Raw genomic sequence first — 23,947 nt, forward strand, 5'->3', positions numbered from 1 at the left:
TATGCATAAATTATAAGGATTATGAAGTCCTCGAGGTGCAATGCCTATTTGAGGAAAATAAATTAAAATTTTAATTACTCGCTCAATTTATAACGGGTTTAGTTGCCTCAAGGCTACTGGAAACTTTTGGGATTAAACTGTTTTTCAAGATTAAAAAATTGGAAAAAATTAAAAAAAAATTGTTCGTTCATGTTAGGAATTTAATGAAAAAATACAATTTGAATATCGTTTTCTATTATTTTTATTTTTATTTTTTTTATGTTAAGAAAACATATTTAATTTATTTGGTATGAAATAAAAAAAATATTTCTTTAATAAATAAACTAAAAGGAAGATGTACTTAGAAAAATTACTCTTTTTTTATATAAAAAATAAAAAAAATATGTAGCAGTTCGATTGAGATCGAGATATTTAATTTGGACGAACATGGCATTTAATATATTTGAAAAATTATTTTGGAATGAAATTATAAAAAATATTTTGAAAATTAAAAGAAAAAAGGAAAAAATTAGTTTAATTGGATTTAAAAAAAATTAATTAAATCAATCAATTTTAATTTTCCTCCATTTTTTAAATTTAATTTCCAAAGTAGTTTTTATAATAACATTCCAACAAATTTATTTAATTAAAGTAATTAAAAAAATTTTAAAGCAAAAATTTTAGATTTTAGATTAATTATATTAATTAATTAATTAATTAAATTTTCCCCGCCTTTTTATTTTAATTTTCAAAGTATTTTTTATAATTTCATTCCAAGATAATTCAAAAAAAATTAATGTAGGTATTACTTCTTTTAATAAAATAGTTTAAAAAAAAATTAATTAATTAATTGCTTTTTTTAATAATTTTAATTTTCTTTAAATTTTCTTAAGAAAATATATTAATATTATATTAGTTATAAAAATTTTGTATAATTCATTCCAAATCGATTTAATTAATTAAGAAGAACAGCATCAATTTTTTTCGAAATCATTAAATTAAAATAAATATAAAATTAAAATTAAAAAAAATTTTCAAGCATAGAAAATAGAAAACTTATTTTTTTTTGTATAATTGTAAATATATATTTTCTAACATTTTTTGAGCTGTAATTTTACTTCGAAATATACATATAGTCAACTTTTTTTTTGTAATAAAAATATCTAACACTTCTATGCAAACTGAAAAATAAAAACAATAAAAAATTGAAGAATTTTAATTAAAAATTTTAAAAGTTGAAGATACAAAATTTAATTTGAAAAGTTAAAATTTTTGAAATTTAATTACTAGCCATTTTAACTTTGTTTGCCAAGCTTTTAAATATAAATACATATTGGAAACAGAAATTTTCAAAAAAAAAAAGTTTAAAAATCGAAATTTTCAAAAGTGCTATTTTAACTGCGACCCCTTTTTTGCTGCTGAAATTTAAAATTTTTAAATAAAATTATGAAAAAGGTAATTGATTTTTCAATATATTAATTAAAAAAAAATTCAAAATAATTTTTTAAATATATTTTTTTATATTTTTTTAATTTTATTTGTTATTTTTATTTTATTTTTTTATTTTTATTTATTTTTATTTTTATTTTTATATATTTTTTGTTTATCTTTTTATATTTTTTTTAATTTTATATATTATATATTTATGTACATATGTACATATATATGTATAACTATAATTGTAAAAATTAAATTTAAAAAATAATTGAATCTAAAAAAAATATTTATTTACAAAAAAAATCTGAAAAGAAAAATTCATTTACAAAAAAATCAGAAAAAAATTTTAATTACAAAAAACAAACTGAAAAAAATATATAAATAAAATTTAAATATATCTCCATACTATTTACTTATTTTATACATAAATTTCATATATGAAACGTCTTTCGAAGCCAAATTTTATTCCTAAAATACTTTGTTTTTATTTTTTACTTTAATTCTCAAAAATCTTTTAATTTTTTTTCTTTTCAGTGAAAAAAAAATAAGTGGTTAACGCTGCGTGTGACAGCGTAGTGTTAGTGTTGCTAAAAAAAGTTGTGCGTGACAGTTTTTTATGTTTGGTGATATGTGGCAATCTGATACGCTTGTGCGCCGCTGAAAGCAGTCAAAGCGCCGGTAAGTATGCTACAAATATATAATTTTACAAACATTTTAAAGTATCGACTTTACTCTGCACATTAAAACACACACACTCTACTTTGTTGTAAGCCGGAATAACTGTATTGTATTACAATAGAGCGCCCCAAAGTATACCTTCACATTTAGCACCAAAGCGTATATAAAAAATGGTATTGGCAGGTGCGTGCGATGTAAAAAGTTCACAATATAAAATTCAACCGAAAATTATATAGATCGAATGCAGCTGTTGAAAGTTTCGAAACCACACATACATACATATGTATATAGAAATGAATGTGCGTAGTAGTATGTGTGATTTCGTTTAAAGTTCGCTATAATAACATTTCAGTTCGGCTGAAGCGTGTCAAGCGACAAAGTATGCGTTGAATTGCGCACAAAGTGGGCACAAGCAAAATTAAGTTGCTCAACTTTTCGGCTTTTTTTGTGTTAACACTTCACACACACACACACCTAGAAATGTAGTTTGCTATGAAAGAATGGACTGCGGTAAAGTGTGAAGAATACCAACAGCAAAGAAAAGTTGCCGAAAATTGGAAACGTGTTAAATGGCAGACAGCAGGAGCGATATGGTAAAGAAGAAAAAAAAAAAAACAGCAAAAAATATTTGTGGTAGCGCAAAACTTTTCGTAAGGTGTGGTGCAAGTTGGGGTGCCGCAGCAGCGACCGATTGCTGCAAATAAAATTTGTGAAAAATCTAAAACTTATTGGTAACTTGCCTAAAATAACAAAATGCTTTCCACTTTGACAGCAGTTAGCCGCTGGCTGCATGCCGAGTAGCTATCGAGTGAGTGAGAGTGTGAGCGAGTGAGAGGAAGAGTGAGCGCGGTAGCGGGTGCGCTGTCTAAGCAACCACCTCAAGCTGGCAAAGAAGCACATCAAAACCTGTCCTGTCACTCCGCTAGTAGCTGAGTTGAAATTTCGCTGGCGGCGCACAAACATTTGCTTTCTTCTTCTTCTGTCAGCTCAAACAAATACATGCACCACTCACACTCTCATACATGCATACATAAGCAATTTCGGCATACTCCGTTATTTTATTTGCATTTTGTGTATGCATGTGCCGCCATTCTTGTGTTTCCCTTTCACTTTTCGAAACTTTTTTTTTGTTTTGGTTGGCGTCTGCCAAGTTTGCAGTTTTCAGCTGACAGAGTTCAATTCGTTGATGACCTAAGGCCATTTTTCTACTTTTGCGGTGTCGAATTGCAAGGTATGCAAATTGAAGGTTTTCCAATATACGCGGCAAGTCTTGAGGAAATGAAGAAAACAGCTATTGCTGGCATAAGCTTTCTTTTACTTTTGTTTTTGTAGGCAAAAATGCATTAATATCTTTTTTTTTTGTTTGAGTTGCGGAGTTTGAGGGTTAAAATTCCTCTGCTACTTTGCTTCTATAAAGGAGCGTTACAGCGCCATCTAGCGATCGAATTTGTTGCATATAATTTTATAGCGCGCCAGTCGTTTTTCCGTTTGGCTATGTGCCGCCAAACGAAGCCAGGTCGTTCTTCACCTGGTCCTTCCAAGGTAGTAGAGGTCTACCTCTTCCTCTGCTTCTCCCGGTGGGTACTGCGTCGAATACTTTCAAAGCTGGAGTGTTTCGTCCATTCGGACAACATGACCTAGTTAGTTATTTAAATCGCTGAACTATGTCAATATCGTCGTATATCTCATACAGCTCATCGCTCCATCGAATGCGATATTCACCGTGGCCAACGCGCAAAGGACCATAAATCTTCGCAGAACTTTTCTCCCGAAAACTCGTAACGTCGACTCATCAGATGTGTGTGTGGGAATTATGAGTGACTTTAGAGTTTGGTTTTTGTTCGTTGAGATAGGGCCTTACTTCTCGATTGCTTACTCAGTCCCGAAGTAGCACCTTTTGTTTGTTTGTTTGATGACAGTTATTTCGTCCTATCGTTCAAGACCCATTTTCTTCGCTGCCTTATCCATTCTGGAGAAAGCGGAACTAACGGCTCGGTTGTTAAGGCCAATGATATCCTCCTTCTGTGTTTAGTTCTGTAGCTCGAATTATTTTCTCCAAGAGTAGAATGAAGTAGTCGCTCGTTAGGGAGTTTCTTTTCTGAAACCTCGTTTGGTATCGAAGGGCTCGGAGAGGTCCTTCCCGATCCTGACGGAGCTTTTCGTGTTGCTCAACGTCAGTTCACACAGCCGTATTAGTTTTGCGGGGATATCAAATTCAGACATCGCGGCATAAAGGCAGCTATTTCTTGTGTTGTCAAAAGCAGCTTTGGTTCGTGTCGATCCTCTATTCACGGGTTTTTTTTTAAGATTTAGCGCATGGTGAATATCTGGTCGGTTGTTGATTTTCCAAGTCTGAAGCCACACTGATAAGGTCCAATCAGTTTGTTGACGGTGGGCTTTAATCTTTCACACAATACGCTCGATAGAACCTTATATGCGATGTTAAGGAGGCTAATCCCACGGTAGCAGATTGTGGGGTCTCCTTTTTTGTGGATTGGGCATAGCACACTTAAATTCCAATCGTTGGGCATGCTTTCGTCCGACCATATTTTACAAAGAAGCTGATGCATACTCCTTATCAGTTCTTCGCCGCCGTGTTTGAATAGCTCGGTCGGCAATCCATCGGCCTGCCGCTTTGTTGTTCTTCAGGCGAGTAATTGCTATTCGAACTTCTTCATGGTCGGGCAAAGGAACGTCTGCTCCATCGTCATCGATTGGGTAATCGGGTTCGCCTTCTCCTGGCGTTGTGCGTTCACTGCCATTCAGCAGGCTGCAGAAGTGTTCCCTCCATAATTTTAGTATGCTCTGGGCATAAGTCACTAGATCACTTCTAGGGGTTCTACAAGAGTGACGACATCTAGCAGGTAAAATTTTTACATAAAAAATCTTGCAATTTTTCAATTATTCGAGAGTCCTTTCAATGTATATATATATATATATGTATATCAATATAGCGACATTTATTGGGTGCTTTTTTAGAGCTTTTTTACTTCCAGTTAATTGTAAGAAACTCAGGCGTCGGTTTTATTAGTCTATCATGATCTATCATCGGCCTTAACACCCGCGCCGTTAGTTCTGCTTTCTCCAGACTAGACAAGGAAGCAAAACAAATGGGTCTGGCAGTGAACGAGGGCAAGACGAAATATCTCCTGTCATCAAACAAACAGTCATCGCACTCGCGACTTGGCACTCACGTCACTGTTGACAGTAAACCAGACATTTAAACCAGTATTAACGCCATCAACAATGTCAGCCTGATCACTTGCTCTTGCCAACAGGTGCTACTTGAGTAGGCAATTGAAAAGTAAAGTCCTCTCTCGACGAACAAAAGCCAAACTCTATGTCGCTCATAATTCCCGTCCTGAGTTTAAGCTCGATGTCAACAACTGATGAGTCGACGGCGAATATCGCATTCGATGGAGCGATGAGCTGTACGAGATATATGACGACATTGACATAGTTCAGCGAATTAAAAGACAGCGGCTACGCTGGCTAGGTCATGATGTCCGAATGGACGGAAACACTCCAGCTCTGAAAGTATTTGACGCTGTACCCGCCGGGGGAAGCAGAGGAAGAGGAAGACCTCCACTCCGTTGGAAGGACCAAGTGGAGAAGGACCTGGCAACGCTTATATCCAATTTTGGCGCGCTGTTGTTAACAAAGTCGCCTTCTACGCCAATTAAAGAAGACCAGACAAAATAAATTTTGATCACTCAAATCCCCTTGCAAATCGGATTTGATCTTTCGCTGAGTTTAACGCTCTCATTTCAACAATCCGTTAAACATAGTTTTCTGTTAAATTATTAATACCCACTCATAAATTTTTCATAGTTGCCTTATATAAAGAACGATCTATCCGTCTCATAATTTTAATTTTTCTTCCAAAGGCACCTTAACTCATCATTTCAACATAGTTCGTCTTACAGTCTTCTATCCAAAGAAGCTTTTTATTTGAATGTAACCCCTTAGTGCTTCAATAAGGACTCTTGGTACTCAAACTTTTCGCTAAGAGATTAACAAGACCCTGACGTACCGCAGCTTACAAATTTTGTAATTTTCTTGGGACTCCAAAAGATCTTCTCTCATGAGAGCACTGTAGTTTTGTGCCCTTTTAATATTTTGCATTGCGCTCCCTGAGCGCTTTGCTTGTCATTCATCAACAATTTTAATTAAATGAAAATTTAATTAATACCTAAGTCCTAATTCTCTCTCCTAAAGATACTCAAGGAATGATTGTATATCTTATATATAAATAAATTTTGACTGAAATGACACTTATTATTACCGTTATGCGCTTATATAGTATACGCACACAAGAACAATAGCAAAAACAAGCATTTTTCTTGCTAGCCCTGTCGCCTTTCAAAGAACTAGTTCAAGCAGATTTTATTACCAACTTTTTGCATACTCATTCATTGTGCCCTTTCCTTAGCGCTCGCTGCTTGCGTAGTCAGGTAGCAGCTAAGCTTGAGGTTTGACGGACAGACGCGCGTAGACAGTCAATGAATTTTTGGGTAATAAATTCACAAGCTCTTATTGTAGTCTAAATTGTATTTTGGGAATAAAGAAGCAAAGGCAGCGCGGAGAAAAGAGAGGGCACTGCAGGTGGCAAAGTAGGCGAGTGAAATGAAAAATGTCAGGTTTTTATTTTCTTTTAAAAAATGCGTAAATTGTGCGCCTTTGATGCAAGCTATGTGCTCTTATTGTATACTACAGTGTGTCAAAAAAGTAAAGAGACGTTAAATTTATGCATCAAGGCATATTGTTGAATTACGATTGCTTCTTTGTGTGTCAAAAGAAATATAGTAACTGATACGTTAAATTTATGGGATATATGTAGGTTTAAATGATGTGGTTAGGTGTATATAAAATGTTCCCAATTTTGTCTTCTAATGCTATAGATAGGCAGTAGATGCTAACAAAAAGCTTTATGATGAAAAAAGCACGTAAAAAATGCAATCATTTTGGTAGCAGTAAAGAAATATTACATTTTGAGGTTAGGACCTGCGTGAAAGTACCTACATATCTATAAAAATAGAAAACTAAAGACACAGGATCGTTCGAATTCTGCGTTGAAGTTGCAAACAAGCTGGGAAGAAGCTCTGAATGTATTTTTCAATTTTAGACATTTTTTTTTGTTATTAACATAGATCCCAGCATAAAATCCGCGCTCTTTGAAACTAGTCGAAATTGTTAGTCGAATTAGTAGTAAAACGGAAGGTGCCCCAAAAAAGAAAATTGAAAGCTCTCGTTGAAACTTCCTTAAGCGGTGAAAGCCGTAAGTTCTTATCTCTGAACAATATGAAATCCTAATGATCTTTGAATCAGAAACAATCTGGTAAAGGTAGTATAAATACACTTATAGCCGAAACACGATGAACAACTGTGGTTCTAAGATCGGATGAGATGAGAGTGTGATGAAATAGTATATCAGAAACGAAGCGGAATCGACGTGCCTTAAAATAAGTATTTTTAATCCTACTTAAGATAAATATCGTAGCATACCAACTGAATATTTGAAAGGTATAAGACTTTGACATTTTTTAAGGAGCAGTACCTTTGAGCCTAGACTACATACTATGCTGCCGATAAGTGTTAGGTCACAGTCCCAAAAGATCCCTGGAAACTCGCCAAAACTCTAGAGGGTAAGGGATAATGTGAGACAAACAAAGGAAGTGATGGAAAAAGGAAGAGAGAGATGCAAAGTCTGATAGAGGGATAGAAAGTGTGTGAAAGAGAGCGGAAGAGTGAGAAAGATAGAGATGACGAGTGAGAGAGATAGAGAGGAAGTGTGAGAGAGAGATTAAAATACCCACAAACTATAAAGATATATCTCTAAAGTAATGGAAAGAGAAAGAAAGAGAGGCAGAGTCTGACGAAGAGATAGGAAGTGTGTGAAAAAGAGGGGAATAGTGAGAAAGATAAAGAGAAGGAGTGGGAGAGAGAGAGTGATGAAAATACCCTCAAACCATATATGTACCTCTCTACTTTGAAACATGTAGACCTAAGGTTGTCTGTCTTTTTAAGTAGTTTTAAATATTATAGCAAAATTAATGCAGAAACAAAGAGAAGCATATAAAAAAGAGTTTTCCTTGACCCCGGCTACTAAGTTCTGTTGTGAGAACTCGTGATTAGGACATCACATGTATTTCCGAACCTGAACAAATAGATTAAAAAGATTTTTCCTCACAATTGCGCTCTTAGAAAGTCATCACAAAAGCTGCTCGACGACGAAACTATCGAAATTAAATTAGCTGCGTATAATTAAGCAGAGAGAAATGACTACTAAAAATATTAAGACACTAAAATCTCACGTCTCATTAGTTTTAATTTTTATACGCCTGAAAATATGCAATAAATACAAAAGCTACACTAATGCAAGCACAAGCTGATGCAGCGCACAAATAATTCCACTTAGGACCCGCTTCATTACGGAGCAACAAGCCAATCCGTAAATGTGACTGGGGGGTGCCGCCTGACTGCCACAGAGCTGGGGTAGAGAGCATGATGCGCAGAGTGATGGAGCATTGAAATAAAATTGCTGTTAAATGTTGTTGAACAAGTAGAATGCTGCCAGCAAGTGAATGTCAATGATTTGTACGAAACAAGGTAGACAGAGAGAGGCAAAAAGGGAGAAGAGCGGGCGAGCAGCATATTATTTGTGCTTGCAGTGGGTGGCAAGCGTCAGTTAGTTGCGGCAAGGCGTGCAGGGAAGTCAAGTAAAGTAATTAAATGCAATTTTCATGCACCAATTGTTGCTGCTGCTGCGGCAGAGAGACGCATTTAACTTAAAAATTCCTTAGAGCGACAGGCAACTGAGTACTTTCAGTTGTAGTCGACTACACGCTACAACTGACAATGCAACTCTTTGCATGGGTGAAAACTTATTGCCTGTAATATAAAAGGGCAAATAGAGTAGGTAAGGTCTCCCGGTGACAACAAAAACAACTGTAATAGACAACTACTTAGCTCCACTGGGGAATAGAGAGGACCAACTTTCAAAGTTGTTAATGTAGGTATGCGCTTTTTTGTTGCTGTTGTTGTTGCTACAGCTCTTCCAGTGAAAGTAATCAAAGTGTAAGTAGTCATCAACCCTGAATATACACGTACACACACACACATAAAAAGATACACTCAAACACTGATTAGGTAGTGTAGTTAATATTCAGCTGCATGTCAAATTGCCTCAGTGTCATTATTATTCGGTGAGCGCCAGTGTGTCTGTGTGCAGTGAATTACATGCTGAGAGTGTATGTGTATTCCACTTGTTCGGTAAAATAGTGAAATAACTCGGTGTGTGTTTATATGTGTTCCACTTGTTCACTTGAACTTATTGTGTAGGTTGTTTCACTTGTTCACTTGTACTAGTTGTATATATAAGAATGTGTTCCACTTGTTCAGTTAAACACTGAAATATCGGTATGTGTTCCACTTGTTCACTAAAACCTGTACTGTCAGCATGTTTGTGTGTGTGGGCCATAGTAACCGTACACCAACTCACAGAATTGAGGGAGGGTAGCGTACTGTATTACTTCATGCCGGCGGCAGGTAATTGAGCATGAAATTACTCGCACTCAGCGCACTCTTGTAGCTCTTCGAAGGTGGTTGAGTTGAATTGAAATTAATTGCGAAAATACGCAACTAATTAATATTGAAATTTTGCATTGCAGTGAATGTCAAATCAAAGTGGTGCAAATACATTGTCGTGTGCCGGAGACGAGACGTAGTTGGGTTAGCGGATGCACTCGAAATTTAATAAATTTTGTCGTCTTCCTGTTCAAAGCACAACTTTTGGTACCTTAATTTGCACAGAGGGGGTTTTCTGGGAAAGTAAGGAAGGAGTGAAGTAAGAATTTAATAGTTTTAAAGTGAAATGTGTAGTTAACTGATAGTTACTGATTTCTCTTGAAAGCTTTGAAGATTTTGTTTGTGAAGCTGACATTCAGCTGCTTGTTGCTGTATTTTAAATCTAATATTATTTTACAATTTGCATTTAATGGCATACTTCTTGGTATTTTGCGTACTTGAACTTCGAATTTCGGATTTTTTTAAGTTTCGAATATTTTGGTAAAAAAAATTCGAGTTATTTAAAAATGAGTTCGTATTTGAATTAAAATTATCGAAAATAATAGTTTCAGAATTTTCGAAAATGAAAGATTACCTTTACTCAAATGAAAATGAGATTTTTATAACTTTTATAGTTTTCGGAGTTCAAACTTAGCAATATTCGTATTCGAAAATCAGTAACTGATTGGTAAAGTTGTCTTTAAATATGTTGGAGCGCATAACAGGTTGCTAAGTTTTACAGCACAGCTAATACGAGCATGTTCGAAACTTCGAACTTAAATTTTCGAACATCGTATTTTAGCTGTATAAAGAACTCTATCAAATTTCGGCATCGTTATTTAATTTAAAGTTGCTCATCTAAGTTTTCTTCTATTTCAAAAACTGAAAATTTTCGAAAATATACATACATATATTTTTTGTTAATACTATCATAAATATATATTAATCTTGACATCATTATAAGCCCAAGAACTATCTATAAGCATTGGCATTGCTTTATTTAATATTTATTTTATTGAGATATGCTGTGCGCCTGTGTATAGACTAACTTTTTTTAAGTATACACCTGAAATATGATTTATGTATATCACTTTCAACGTATTTTCTTGTTATCTCTTGATTTGTTTATAGAAAATTATTCATCTTTCTAATTATTATGCCAGCCTTGCTGTATCAAGCAAGTACTTGAAGGTATGGCATAAATAATATTTGTAGCCAACTTGAGTATCAGAAATATGCTCAACACGTGTATAAACACTCATAGCGTTCTACATAGTGTTCTTCATGTCCTTTTCACTGCTATCCGCGAGGGCAATGCTTTGTAATCATCAGCAAGTTCGGCTCGCGCCTGGCGGATTTGACCTCCTGCCCACCTACATTTGCGCAAATATTTACATGCAGTATTAAACCTCTTGTTTATTTAGCCATTTATCTGCTTCGCTTTTCCGCTCGCTATACCTTTTTTATATACGCAAAGATATATACATACATAGATAGACTTATATACAGCCGTATACATATATGTATACAAAGGTATATTATATCCTTTGCGCTCTTGCTTCTGAAAGTCGCTGTTTTGTCAGCAATAAATAGTGACATTTATTGCCAGCAATTAAAAGTACAACTCGACCATTGCCAATGTAGGATTTCTGTGCTGAAATTTGAGTTTTTTCTCTATGTAGTCTTCTTCCTCCCTCTCTGCGCGCTGGCATTCGGTGACAGTTAAAATGGAAAGTTTGTGTTAGCTGCTGCAAATGGCTTGAGTTTCGGCAGTGTGGTGACTGTTGGCCAGCGCAATTGGATGGCACACTCCCTATTTCCTTCTACTCACTCACCCATGTCCTCACTGATTTCTTGCTCTATTCTTTTCTCTCTCACATATCCTTTTTAATGGGATTCCAATACTATACGAATTCTTCCTATGGCTGGTCAAACGACTTCCATTTTTGTTCTCCATTTACGCACACTTACCCAGCCACTCACACACACTCGTTGCTTCATGGACTCACATTTCTGTTCTTGTCGCCCCACTCATACTTTATAGCACTATTTGTTTGACTTATCGGCGTTTGTCATGCGATTTAAATTGCTCTTTATTCGCAGCAAATGTTTTTCATTCTTTTTATTGCAGAGAAAGCCACAAAAAATATTGCAAAAATAACGAAATAAACGCTTAGTTAAATATTAATAGAGCTGTCTGCGAAGCTTAGCTGAACCCTTTAGTAACGACAGCGATAACTCTTTCATCAATAATAAATTTTTTATGACTTAATTTGATGGCGACACTATTAGCGCCATTAGTTTTACGTATATAATTGCAGAGCAAGCTAACGGTATATGAGAGAGTGCTTGAATGCACGTTGATAAATCGAAAAATTGTTTAATAAATTTAAAATATTAGTTTCCTTTACAAATATATAAGTTTAATCAACCTTAAGCACTCAAATTAAAATTTTAAAGTATGCCAATAGGCGTTACCTTTGATTTGCGGTAAAAGTAAAATTTCATAAAGTAATTTGTTATATTTCTTAGCGTATATGTAAATGTCGAAATATTTAGTTTCAGTTAAGGTATTTGATTTTCGAATGTAAATTATAAAATTTTCGAACATACATACATTGAAATCTTTTTGAAAATTTTGAGTATAAATTCATAACCGTATATTATTAATGAAATTACCCTAAAACAAACTCCAAAAAGAAAACCCGAAAGTTATTAGAGTGCTTTTAATAGGATTTCGAAGTTAAAATTAAATTGTTTCGTATTTTCGAAAGTGATAAAATTGTCTTTAGCCTTTAATATAGCAATAATTTTATTATAATGATATGACTTTTTTTGCATTTAAACAAAGTGTACTGAATTTCGAAAATTAAAATCGTATTTTTAGTCGTTACGGTTGTCTTAAAGACAAATTTATCACTACTGTTTGACACTACATGACATCTTTTAGTTGTGACTTGTACAATATATAAAAATATATGTATGTATGTATATAATACAAATAATTTGAATTTCGAATATATTCGAAAATTTATCAATATTTCCTAGAAAATCAGAGAACTGGTTTGGGAACCTCAAGTAACAAATAAAATAAAAGAAATATTTTTAAGAATGTTGAGAGGTTTGAAACCCTCAAGTAAAAAAAAACCTAAAAAAAGTTGTTTAAAATATTTTAGTTACATTTTTACAGAGTATTTATGGATATTATTTCTCTTCGAAAATTACATTACTCTTCGGTTTACATTACAAAACAACTTCTATTTGCGGAATCTAATAAAACACGTCTATTAAAAATAGATATTTCGAAAACTTCGAATTTCGAAAAATTTCGAAATTGTTGTTTAGAGCGACTGAGAGCTGGTTTGACAATTCGCATAAATAAAAAAATAAGTTTTTTAATTTTTCGAAAATGGCTTACGAAATTCGAATTTAAATTCAAAATAACTGAGTTTTGTTTTTAAATAATTAAAATACACCTCACAGTGCGACTCAGAGGTATAATATAATTTATAGCCTGATTCTATGCGCTTTTGTACATTTCAACTGTATAATTGTATATAGAATATTTCGAAAATTCGAATTTCGAAAATTTCTAAATATTGTTTGAAAAATACATTACTTTTAAAAATTTTACGAAAATGATCTCGAAGTTCGAATTTTAATTCGATACTAACTGATTAAATATTTAATAGAAAAAGGCTCTTCGTGGTTTAGATAAATTAAATAATTAAAATATAAGCCTCTTTGCGGTTACGAAAGTTTTTTGAAGTATAACAAATTTTGTAGTCTGTCTCCAGGCGCTTATGTGTATTTCAACTGCATGTGCTCACATTTTAGAATTATTTTTATATAATATTTTAGTAAATGCAATTTAATGCTTCCAGCAAAATATTTTCACAAAAATCGTGTAAACTAATGATCGAACATGTTACTAGCAACAAAATAAATTACAGGTTGTATTGACCTATCCTTGTATCTTTTTAGCAAACCAATTAAAACTTAATTGCCTTAAATTCCAAAATTGCTTGTGCACTATATTGCAGCAAAAAGTTTCACCCCTGAATGTGTAACTTAATTCCTTTCGCATCAAACAGCTTTTACAATATGCGCGAGGGCTTATGCCCACCCTCTCGTTTTTTGTCGTTTATTTACAACCTTTGCATTTTTAAAACTCAGTCAGCAACTTTAAAAAGGAACACAAAAAGCAAGAAAATAAAATAAGCAGCAACAAGAGCCTCAGCTGATGCAAGGCTAAATGTATTTCGTTTTACATGACCAATAGCATACTGCTAGGCGCTCAAGCGTTAATAGTGCCGTATGAAAAAAACACGTTCAATTGCTGTCGATGATGATGATGCCGTTGAGCGATAACGTGAAAAAACATCGTGCAGGAGTATGAGGCAACAATAACAAGAACTCACACTCAATTATCGTAAATTGCCCGGCGGATATAGAGCCGGCGCTGTCGGTGGTGGCGGTGACGGTAGCGGTTGGTACTCAACAAACTCTCATCCTGCTCGAGTGCAATTTAAATTTTATTTTATCGCTGCGCTGTGACGCGCCATAAGTGCTGTATTGATTTTTGGTAACACCTAAAAGTATGCTACACAATTCAGCGCACTCAGGCACAGGCGGTGAGGTTACTCAACTTTTCCACGTTTTTATTTTTATTTTAATATTTTGTTATTTTTGTGCGCTGTTTGTTCTGGACACCGCGTGAAGCAGCAAAAACAAGCAGCGCTGTTGTTATATTAATAACAACAACAACAACACCGAAAACCAAACAAAAATCATTTAAAATTCAAACATTGTCGCTTGGCTGGAGATTTTGCGTTGCCTTCAACCGAAATGAAATATACAGTTAAGCCAGTAGCGGTGGGATATGCGCGCCTGTCGTTCGGCCGTGCACAGCGGCGAGTTCGGCTTATGCCAGCGCGGCGGGAGTTATGAAAATTCGTTCTGTTATTGTGAAATGTTACCGTTAGTTGGGTGCTTGTGTCGCTTGACCGTTAGTTAGTTTCTATTTATTTTTTGTTTTGCTTGCGACAACTCACAGCTGCTGGTGACCGTTGTGATTGTCGACTTGCGCACAGTTCATGTTTTTATGATTATAATACCCTGTGTTTTTGATTTTGCATCCGCAGCTGGTTTTTGTTATTATTTTATGTACATGTGTTGCGATTTTTGATTTACCTGTACATGTTTATTATTCTTTTACCTTCATCAAATTCAAATTTTGTAGTGGCTGTAGTATACTTTTAGGCGCATTAATATTTTTAATTTGTTTTGAGCTGTTATTTTTCTATTGTGCCGGTATTTGCTAGCGATTTAAATGTGTGTTTAAGTTGACCCATTCTACTATCCTTAATTTAAGGTAAAAGAAAGCCAGTAATAAAAAAAATTTCCACACAAAAACAAGATTTTCATTGATTAGTTTGTATGGCAGCTTTATGCAATAGTGCTCCGATTTAAATAATTTTTCTAGAGATTATAGCATTTCTTCGTGTTATCATTTATACGAAATTTCGTGTCGATATCTTTTCAAATAAAAAAGTTTTCTATACAAAGACTTGATTTTGATCCATCAGTTTGTATGACAGCTATATGCTATAGTGCGCCGATTTGAAAAATTTTTTGAGGGGTTGTGTTGCTGTCTTGTGCAATAATTCATGTCAAATATTGTTAAGATATCTTGTCAAATAAAAAAGTTTTCTATACAAGGATTTGATTTTGATCGATCAGTTTATATGGCAGCTATATGTTATAGTTGTCCGATCTGAAAAATTTCTTGGGAAATTGTAGCACTGTTTTGGGCAATAAACTGTCTTAAATTATGTGAAGATATCCTGACAAATAAAAGAGTTTTCTATACAAGTACTTCATTATGATCGATCGGTTTGTATGGCAGCTATATGCTGTAGTGATCCGAAATTGCCAAGTTAGTCATAAATTCTTCAATTTGTAACACAAAATATTTATTGCGTCATTCGTCATCTCGGGTACAACGAACTCCCTCAGTAAGTGCCACTAAACTAATGATTGACTATGATCGTACAAAATTGTCACTTAAAAGCAAAACTTGCTACGAAAACGCAAAAGAAAGCGTGAGACAAATATAAACGGCGTAGTAAGGTCTCCAATAAAACACACAAAAAAAGCATGCGTGGTCGAGGTGACCGCAACAATAGAGCCACTTAAAAGTAAATAACAAAAACATCCTGCCCATAAACCCTCACCACTGACCAAGCAGATTGTTGCTTTTACCGGCGGCACTTCAACAATCCGCTCTACGCTCTCCGCACTCTTACCAACGCTTGTTACAGTACTGTTCGTGACTTTGATAAATTACCCATACTAATGACCCGATGTGACTTCTGCCTTTCATTACCCACACTGTCTTGCTTGCCATGCTTCATTTAACGCCAGCGCGCCCAACTTCAAGTTGCTCACTCACGCAGACGCTTATGCACACACACACGATTTCATTCATTGCTGCTCTAAACAAAAACTCTTAATTTTTTGCTTTTGTTGTTGTTTTCAGTTCATAACTTTGTTGTAAGTAGTTTTGTGGTTGTCCATCGTAACTATTTGTTGCTTTACAAGTGGTTTTGTCAGTCATTAGTTTGCAGCGGGGCAGCAGCCTCTGGGACCACTGCTGAGAACTAAAGCGTGTGTGTATTTGTCTGTGTTTTGGAGCGTCAAGCCCTTGCTGCTCATGCGCTTACACTTTTGTCTCCCAAACTAAATGCATTAACTGCAATTACAAGTTAATTACACCAACCCATTGGTCATTTTCTCGGCACGTGATAGAGAAGGAGATCAAGCAGAGAAGATATTATCTCCTCTAAATGTATTCCCGGTATTATTTTTAGAAGACACTTATCAACTAATGTTATTATTGTTGCGACAAAAACATGACGGAAATAGTTTGCAAGGTGTTGTCGAGTTCATTATACTTGATGGTTTATAAATGCGAATCTTAATGTGTGAATATCTCATACTCTCGAACTATTAGACACTCTTACCATACTGCTTCATAGCTAAAAAGTATTAAAGTTAGTCCTTTCAAAGGGACTACTAAAGAGTAATAAAAATGTTGTTTATGTTTTGTAGCAGCTTGTTCTTAAACTCGTCGATATTCGAGGACTGCGAGACCTTTGGCAACTCTTAACAATTTCAAGCTTTAGGAAAATTTATTGGTTTTTCGAGATTTTCCTTGCTTTTAATGTCTACTTTTTTTCATAACAATAAAAATTTATGAAAAATAATTGAAAAAAGTTTTGTAGAAAAAAAATATTTTTAAATGTCTAAAATATTTAAAAAATGTTATATTTTATTTTAATAAATTATAAACAAATTTGTTAAAAAATTGTTTTTTTCACTCACTTCACTTTCACAAATGTGTTACCCAAAAATAAAATATGTTAAAAAAGTTTTGGATAAAAAAAATTTTAGATACAAAAAATTTAAATAAAAAAATTTTTAGAGGAAATAAATTTTTGTAAAAAAATGTTAAAAACAATTTTAGAAAAAAAAGTTTGGTAAGCAATTCAGTATTTTTTTTTAATTTATTTAAACTTCATGAAAAATAATGGAAAAAAGTTTTTCTTTGAAAAGAAAAAGTATATTAAAATGTCTGAAAAATTTTAAAAATATTATATTTTTCCAAAAAAAGTTTGTAACAATTTTTTTCCCTTCACTTCTACATTTCTCAACCAAAATAAAATCTGGTAAAAAAAAATTGAATAAAATAATTTTGGTAAATTAATATTTTGATAAAAAAATATTTGGATAAAAAATGGAAAAAAATTTTAGTAAATAATTTTGTAAAATTTTTTTTTTTCCTTTTGGTAAAAAACATTTGGTAGAAAAAAATGGTAAAAAAAATGTTGATAAAAAGTAGTTTGATAAACAAATTTTTGGTAAAACAAATTTTTGTTAAAAATTTTGGCAAAAAAATTTTTTTTGTAAAGTAAAATTTGTTAAGCAATTTTTTAATTTTTTTGTAAATGTTGACACGAAAAAATATATTTTACTATGGCTGGCCGGGGACTTTTCAATAGACCATTTATTTCTAATTTTGTTTTTTTGATTTCTTGATTTACGCCACAAAGTCGAGCCAAAGAAAAGTGCATTTTTCAGCGTCATGCAAAACGACAATTGACTTCAGCGTGGTGCTGCTACTCGGTGTTTAATGGTCGGGAAAGAAAGAAAATGAGGGCAATTGTGCGAAATAAAGCTTGACTGACTTGACTTGAAGAGGTAGAAGAAGAATTTCAGCTTAGAAAAGCAGTCTTTGTTGAATTTTTTCATTTTCTGTGACTGTAAATTTTAAGATAATTTATTTTTAAATTTTTAAAATATTTCTTTGCATTTTTTTTGTAATAATTTTTTGATAAAATTTTTTCAATACCTTTAAGACTTTTTTTAATATTTTTATTGATTTTTTTAAAATATTTTGTGCTATTTTTTGTTTAAATTTTTTATAATAGTTTTTAGAATCTTTTTAAGACTTTTTTTAATATTTTTATTTAATTTTTTTTTTATTTAATTTTTTTTTTTTATATTTATTTTTTTATATTTATTTCATATTTATATTTTTTTTAATTTAATATTTTTTTTTAACAATTATTTTGATATTTTTTAAGTATTTTTATTTATTTATTTTTTTTTTTAATTAAATTATTTTTTTAATAATATATTTTTAAGTTTTTTTCTATATTTGTCTTTAATGTTTTTTGTTTAATTTTTGCATTTGTCCCAAAGAAAAATTTGTCTCGCTTTTCCATTATTTTATTATACTTTTCCTGAATTTATTTATTATATTTTATTTATTTTTATTTTTTTCTCAATTTTGTGCTTTCAACTGGCAGCACTGTTATGCTGCAATTATGTTCAGAATGCAATATACGCGTACGAGTTCAAATATGTTTGTGATATGTGTGCGCTTGACCAATTGTGTGCTGCAACTGCTGCTTTTGTTGTTGTTTACGCCTGTCAGCCATTCTTTCACACCAAATTTGCTCACAAATTGGTAACAGTTGTTTATTGGTCCCAGTTGATGGGCGAAAATTGGCAACAATTGGCAGCAATTGGCAGCAGTGGCAGCAGCAACAATCAGCGTGACATTTAGAGAGCATTGTGGCAGCGTGTGAAAAACAAAGAGCGACAAAACAAAAAAATTAACTGAATGAGAATGTTAGAATGAAAAAGAGGAAAGAAAGAAGGTAAAAAAAAGAAAAAAATGTTTGTCATGTCCTGCTGCAAAATCTAGTTATATAGAAATGGAAGTGCTTTCGGAATTCCGATAGGCTCTCGTTGCAGTCAAAATTTCACGAGACGGGGTTTAAGACTGAAAAATTCAGAGGCTCTTTTGGCACAATTAGTGTTTTACAATGGCAGGAGCTTACAAAACCAACGAAATTTCCAAGACTCTGCGGTATGGCTAAAGCGGATAGAAGACTGACGGGCCCTCAAGAGAGCCGAGATTCCATAGTACCACAAGATTTTTACTGTGGTATGAACTTACAAGACTGTTGGTCTCAAAAGCTCAAACGGAATTCTGAAGGTTTTTAGTACTATAGTATTATGGAATACGGAATTTCTGAAATAACGCGGTAAGCCTACAGCGGTTAGAGGACTGGAATACTGACAGCCTCTCATGATAGCCGGGATTATATGGTACTCGTATTTCTCACGGTGGTACAAGACTGTTGGTCGCAAAACCACAAACGGAATTACAAAGTTTCCGCGGGACTGGCGGTTATATGATTGAAATACTGAGTGCTGAGATTCCATAGTACTATGGTATACTAATGGAATTCCGAAAAATTCTGCGGTATGCCTAAAGCGGTTGGACGCCTGAAATACTGACATCCGAGATTCCATAGTACGAAGAGTTTTGTACGTTGAGAAAGGTTAACCAAGCTGGTGAACTCAAAATTGCAAGGGCAAATCCGAAGATTCCGCGATACGGCCAAAGCGGTTGTAAGGCTGAAAGACCAACAGACTTTCATTACAGCCGACTTTTAATAGTACGACGTCTTTTTCACGGTAGGAAGGGCTAGCTAACCCTTTTAACCGATGATTAGGTTAGTTTTCACGTCATCCAACTATAAATGAATGTCAGGTTCGAAAGACTGCTAGTTTAAATTACGTTTCAGCGTTTCAACCCACTGGAGCTCTATCGTGGTTGGTGGTAATAACAGCTGGATTCGTACTCGCTGAGCTTTTGCTAAACAATTTAGACCAAATCCCATAGAAGTCGGGTTTGGGAAAGACATTCCGGATCTCTTTAATGATATTAATATTACGCATACTATACAAAGTGAAAAGTTGTTTTGTAACAGATTTTTATTTTGTAGATTTCAGTTTCTTCCCAGCCATTTGAATTCTGCCGGCTATCGTTTCTTTCTGGGCTCAAAGCAGGGTTAGACTAATATTCTTAAGTTCCTTACTATCAAATTTGCATATTTGAGCTGGTTTCATATTTTCTGTCTCTCGGTTGTCTTTTAAAAGACAATAATTTCTCGCCTGTAACGACCAAACGCCCACCTGTTGCCTACCTTTAGGCGCATGCAATAGTTGCATTTGTGTAATTGCATTTCTGTTCAACCGACACTTTGTTGACCAATATAACATTTACAACAAATATGAAGCGAGCGTGTCCTCACATATGGAAGCATACATAGATAGTGTTTATATGTGTATGTATGTATGTGTGTGTATGTGTGAGCGCGTGGGCGTTTGTTGGTTGCAGTGCAAAATTAGCAGCGATTGATATGACATTTGCAATTTGTATGCAAATTAAATGTTCAACATACACAGAGACGGCCACAAAATTTCCACGAAGCGAGAGAGGGACCAGCATTATCACCTGTAGCCGGAAAACAGCAACAAAAGCACGCAGACTGAGTCGGAAGCTTATTTGCTTGACTGAAGTTTGGCAATTAAACCGAAAATTTTGCAACAACAATGCCGCACAACGAACAACACCTGCATGCGTGAGAGCTAATATGTGAAACTGAATGTGTGTGTGTGTAGTATACTTATAGGCGCATGCAAGTGAGCAGTTAATAACAGTGGCTTACAGCATCGACTGGATAACTGTTGCAGACAGACAAAGTAATGAAGTGCTTGATGAATGCACGCTGGCTTCCGGCTGAACGCTCGTGCGCCTAGCTGTATGCTGGCAAGTGTAACCATGTAATGTATATGTATGTGTTGGTGTGTGTTCGTGCATGTCATGTCAGCAACTTGTGTAGGTAACTGTGTTTGGCAGCATTTATTAATTATTATTACGCTGATATATTGCACCCAAGGGTGATGTGGCCTCACTGACACACGCACACAAATAATGAAGGGGTTTAAGTGGTGCTCAAGTGCAACACGCTGGTTGGCTTTATTATTATCTGTGTGTGTTGCCGTTAATGTCGATGGCAGTGTCTGTCTGTTGTTTTTTTTATTGTTATTGTTGTTGTCTATGGTATGCAAAAGCGCAACGGTGCCAATAACGGAGTATGAGCGCTTTGCTTGGAGTGGCATAAATACCGACATTTTAATTGCAAATGTGTGCGCTGTTGTGGTTAATGGCTCGGTGAGCGCTAAGGTTAGCGGTTTTGTGTAGAAAGCAAAAAGGCGTGCAAAGCGTTCATGATTTGTTGTTGTTGTTGCTTTATACTGACAGTTAATGAACATTGATTCTTGAAAACTTTCAAATACATTTTTAATGCGTCAAATACCAAGTGCAGCTTAAAGCGCCTGTGAATAGGCAACAATAAACAGACATTTTAGATTTCTGTGCAACCAAAAGCCCGCAATTAAACTTAAATTTGTGATGCTATATATGTATACAACATAACCCCACGAGTTTAATATCGAAGTTTTGAAGTTAATTTAAGTTAAACACTTTATGACGCCTATGGTTATGCTTTATGTTTTTATTTCGCGTATTTTCTACGCGAGTCAATCACGATTTGTGGCAAAAATAATAAAGTAAGTCGATTTTTTAGTAAATGTGGCTTTAAATCGTTCTGCGCCTGAGGGTATGCTAATAATTTTTTGTGTTAATGCCAAATGTGCGGCCCACTTTACCTTAATTTTTGTAATAATGAATATACAACATAAATGCCATGAGTTTGTTATCACTTTTTTATTTTAAATTAAGCTGAAAACATTTGACGCCTGTGGATAGGCTTTAACTAATTAATTTCTCCTGTTATATGTCATAAACGGGTTTGTCAATCATATAAAAAGGTAGTTTCAGCTGTTCTAGTATAAGTGTTACATTTTTTTACGGAAGTTATTGTTTTCTTGAATTTATTATATAAAAATATTCAATATTTGCCTTAGAGAACTTAATCGGGAACTGATTTCAATTAATTTGCAATTTTTTTATTGAAAAATAAAAGTAATTTATCACTAACTATAGCTCTAAAATATCAAGCGCCTGTGGATATGCAATATTTTTTGAATTTTTTGCTTAATGCTGCGGTTTTGTGATAAGAAGCGAAACATTTTCCTTACAGAAGGAAATAGATCACAATATTTATCACTCAAGCAGTGTGGAAGCTTTTAATAACTTTGGCTTAATACTAGTTGTCGTCAACTTTTTTGAAAGTGATTTTCTCTTAATATTTTATACTGCAAATAGTTCTTTTTTCAACTCTGCCTATTTGCAGCAGATTTTGAGTATTATTAGCGTCTTTTCGGTGTTGCTTCAACTTTATATTTTCCTTCGCACTGTATTCTTCTGTTTACATAAACCCTTCTTCCTCTTCTTGACACTTTGTGTGCACAGTACCGTTACCTCTTAAAAGTTACAAGTAATCAAAAACCAGCGCATATTCGAAACAAAATGTTGTTCTGCAACAATAAAAGTATTTTACAACAACAATAACATTTTCGTAAAGCAAATACAAATGTTTATCCGTAAATCAGAAATCTGTAGGCGGCTTGAGTTTATTTTAATGTTCGGCCAACGAAAACAAATTTCAATAAATATTTTGACAAAGAAATATGTTTTATATGTGTGTGTGTGTATGCTTTTGTGCCTTTAATATTCACAAATTAATTGATGCTCGTTTGCACTTAGACACAGCTGTCAGGCTTTGCTCAATCCCAGGCAATTGTCAGTCAGTCTGCTGCGCCCTTCATTCTCAATTATATTTCATAACTAATAATTTTGTGCAAAATCAAATTTAATTAACAGCAAAAATGTATGCTTTCAATTGAAATAGCATTCTTCGAGCAATTTTGCAAGTTTCTAAGTTCTTGGCGAGTAATGACCGAGCATGTGGGGCAATCATTTTTCATTAGTTGCAAGCGGAGCGTGGAGTAGAAGACGAAGAGTGCGGTAAAGCTTGGTTAAAGGGCAATTTAAATTTATGTCTGTGTGTTGGTTTTTGAGTGAAACGGTAAAGCTTTAATAATATTTTTGATAATAATTTAAATGAATTTAATTTTGTGGGAAAAAATATGTATTTTAATATGTCAAATAGTGGAAATGTCAACTAACATAATTTTTGCATTGTTAAATAATATTTAATTTTTTTTCTGTTTTTTCGGGAAATTTTTTTTTTTTCATATTTACACACAACACCTACATATATTTTGAATTCCTCAGCTTAAAGCAAGGGTTGCTATCATCATTTAAATCTTAAAAATTTTGCAAACTAGTGATATCAGCAACTTTTCGAACATACATACATATGTATGCTTTAAGTCAACGGCAATATAAACCTCAAATGAAAATAATAAATAACAGTGTTGCCACCTCTCCGTTAAAAAATTTGAACCCAAAAAATAAAGAAAAAATTACTCAACATACTAGTTTTTTGGTCCACTTGCGTATTATGTTCTTAACTTAAAATTTTTGAATAGGGTTGCCACTTAATTTTGTTTTAATATTAAAAATATTATTCTACACTGTATTGACGTTATGAAACGTATCTGATTCTTACTAGCCAAAAAAAAAAAAATAATAGTGTTGCCACCTAAATACATATTCTTATTAGTAAAAATATTGTTATTGCAGGAATGAAACGTATCTAATTATTTTTTAACTAAATTTTTTTGACCAGGGTTGCCACTTAATTTTTTTTTATTATTTAAAATATTATTTCAACTGTACTGATATTATTATGAAAAGTTTTTGATTTTTTTTATCTAAAAAAATACTATCGTTGCCACCTAATTATATATTTTTAATAAAAATTTTATTCAAAATTATCAATTGCTTGAATGGAACGAGGTTACTTTTTTGGCTGAAAAAATACTAGAGTTGCCA

The 23,947-nt window shown here is 33.6% G+C and overlaps 1 protein-coding gene and 1 long non-coding RNA gene across 2 annotated transcripts in view; one reads left to right on the forward strand and one right to left on the reverse strand.

Annotated features, from left to right (window-relative positions):
* Positions 1-23,947, reverse strand: part of LOC126757896 (uncharacterized) — a 284,736-nt gene that overhangs the window by 83,858 nt on the left and 176,931 nt on the right.
* The window catches only part of LOC126757899 (uncharacterized), a 117,868-nt gene that overhangs the window by 69,025 nt on the left and 24,896 nt on the right, over positions 1-23,947 (forward strand). Inside the window, exon 2 of the long non-coding RNA XR_007666792.1 lies at positions 1,951-2,094. This is a non-coding gene — a long non-coding RNA (uncharacterized LOC126757899). The remainder of the gene's footprint in view (positions 1-1,950; positions 2,095-23,947) is intronic.

Source organism: Bactrocera neohumeralis, chromosome 5 (genome assembly GCF_024586455.1).
Source record: "Bactrocera neohumeralis isolate Rockhampton chromosome 5, APGP_CSIRO_Bneo_wtdbg2-racon-allhic-juicebox.fasta_v2, whole genome shotgun sequence".
Taxonomy (NCBI): domain Eukaryota; kingdom Metazoa; phylum Arthropoda; class Insecta; order Diptera; family Tephritidae; genus Bactrocera; species Bactrocera neohumeralis.